The sequence below is a fragment of the Sinocyclocheilus grahami genome, unplaced genomic scaffold, assembly GCF_001515645.1.
Source record: "Sinocyclocheilus grahami isolate Dianchi unplaced genomic scaffold, SAMN03320097.WGS_v1.1 scaffold231.1, whole genome shotgun sequence".
NCBI classification, from domain to species: Eukaryota; Metazoa; Chordata; class Actinopteri; order Cypriniformes; family Cyprinidae; genus Sinocyclocheilus; species Sinocyclocheilus grahami.
Genome location: NW_015505410.1, coordinates 1,154,418 through 1,157,217, shown reverse-complemented (window position 1 = coordinate 1,157,217; position 2,800 = coordinate 1,154,418).

Sequence of the window (2,800 nt, the reverse complement as noted above, 5' to 3'; positions counted from 1 at the left end):
GCTGTACATGAGACCCCTACAGTGGTGGCTCAAGACCAAGGGGTTCTCCACGAGGGGAGACCCGCTTCATATGCTCAAGGTCACGCGGAGGTGCCTAAGTGCCTTAGACATGTGGAGGAAACCTTGGTTCTTGTCTCAGGGCCCGGTGCTGGGAGCTCCTTGTCACCGTGTAACGCTAGCGATGGACGTGTCCCTCACTGGTTGGGGAGCGGTCATGAGTGGCCATCTCACGTGGCACATCAACTGCCTGGAGATGCTGGCCGTGTTTCTAGCCTTGAGACACTTCCTCCCGGACCTAAGAGATCGCCATGTTTTGGTGCGCACTGACAACACAGCGGTGGTCTCTTATATCAACCACCAAGGAGGTCTGCGTTCGCGCCCCCTGTACAGGCTGGCGCACCAGATCCTTGTGTGGTCCCAGGGTAAACTCCTCTCGCTGAGAGCAGTTCACATTCCTGGGCATCTCAATGTGGGAGCAGACATCCTGTCGAGACAGGGGCCAAGGCCCGAGGAATGGAGGCTTCACACCGAGGTGGTGAAGCAGATTTGGAGAATTTTTGGCCAGGCTCAGGTGAGCTTGTTTGCAACTCGAGAGACATTGCACTGTCCCCTCCGGTTCTCTCTGACTCATCCAGCTACCACTCCATGATAGATTCCCATCAGGAAGGACTTAGATTTTAAATGATCGCTATATCTCAATAAAAACTACCTTCCTTCTGGTGATATCTTCTCTAAAGAGAGTTGGGGATCTGCAGGCCCTCTCAGTGGCCCCTTCTTATCTCGACTTTGCGCCCGGTCTGGCCAAAGCTTTTCTCTACCCTCGAGCGGGGTATGTCCTTAAAGTCCCCTTTTCTACACCACGGCCTGTCGTACTCCAGGCCTTCTGTCCTCCTCCCTCCTGGGAGCCTGACCAGGAGATGCTTAATTGTATGTGCGAGCACTGGACACATACGTCCACAGAGCTGCCCTAACTAACTGCTTGTGTGCTATGGTCCCCCTAAGAGAGGTCTTCCTGCTACAAAACAGATACTCGGCCGGTGGATAGTTGATGCCATCTTCATTGCCTACAAGTCCTCTGATCTCCCCTCGCCATTGGGGGTCAAGGCTCACTCTACTAGAAGTGTGGCGGCCTCCAAGACCTTCCTAGCAGGTGTGTCTATGCAGGACATCTGCAACACTGCGGGTTGATCCACTGTTCTAGGTGGAGATAGGTTATATGGCCTAGATATGTGAGCCACTCCGGGCTCTTCTGTTCTCTCGCCCTAGCTATCCACACTGGGCAGAGATTTGTAAGTCTGGCGGCGTGGGCATTCTCATTCCCAAAGCGTTTCGATGCAGCTCAAGTTCCTGAAGGGGAACGTCTCCAGGTTAAGCATGTAACCATGGTTCCCCGAAGGGAACGAGATGCTGCGTCTCGGTGCCATACTTCCGGAATCCCTTCAGCGCTTGCTTCATTCCTAGAAGCTGATGCCGGTTCCACCGCACATGCTTTTATAGCTTCCTGGTCCTTATGTCACCCGCCCGTGACGTCTCGCCCATCTATTGGACTGATTACACATGTGATTCAGAGCGTGGTCACGCTGAAGGCATTCCCAAAGCGTTTTGACGCAGCGTCTCGTTCCTTTCGTGGAACTATGGTTACATGCGTAACCTGGAGATGTTTTTCGATATGACTTATTTAATTTAAAAGTAGACACTTCAAGCATTCTATAGACATTTTTTGTAAATTACTGCTGAGATTTGTTTCATTTTTGTGATCACGGAGACCAAAATGGCAGAAAGCACACCATTTGTTTTCTTTATTTTACAAAAGCACAACGTTTTGTGAGTGTACACAAATAAAAATAGACTCTTTAGAGTTTTGAGTATTACTCTTATCTGTACGATCAAAAATTTAGTAATTTGTGTTCTTTTTGCTGTTATCAGGAAAAAATGCAACTGAATGCACCGCATGCTCGCCGACCTCTGAGGTTTAAATGTTAAACTTTTAACATTCCTTTATTAACAAATATTTACTTGATTTAATCTACTGCTGTGAGAACGAGACCACTGTACCAGTCACACAAACATATTCATAATGTTAGAAAACATTGAGAAAATCATATTTCTTGATCCAAATTATACCACACTTCACAGGAAAAGAGTATTTACAAGTCAATGAAATATATAACAAAAACATGAAAGGCTGAATCACTCCATAATATACCTACTATGGGAAAGGGGAGAATGCCACCAAATATATATATATATACTGTATATATATATATATATATGTGTGTGTGGAGAGAGAGAGTGAGAGCGCTTAGTCTACAATTGTTATGCCAGTAATTAAATTGACAATTATATTAAGCATTTGATTTAACTACATTAATAATAGTTTATTTAATAGCAGTTAGATCATCCGAAGACGAATTCATAGATACTAGACATGGTAGAGTTACTTATATGAATGAGTGGTTTATCGTAAGCATGAATAAAAATAGTCTATAATACAACAGATTAATACAAAACAGCAATAATACACACAATGGCCTGAAGAAAATGTGTGTTTATTCAAAGAAAAGGTTTTCCTATGAATTAATTAGTAGAACAGTCCATTTCTCCTGTGCATTTTTACCCCTTGTTTCTGGAGAAAGCAGAATGAGAGCCGGCTCGCATTCCACAAGGTTGTAAATGTATCGGGTTACCATGAAACCAGGGTCTTGTTCGGCGTCCTGGGGTGTTACAAAGTATTTGTGAAATCTAGCTAACAAAATATATATTGTGTGTTGGAGTGGTCCAGACGCTACAAGTGATAGCA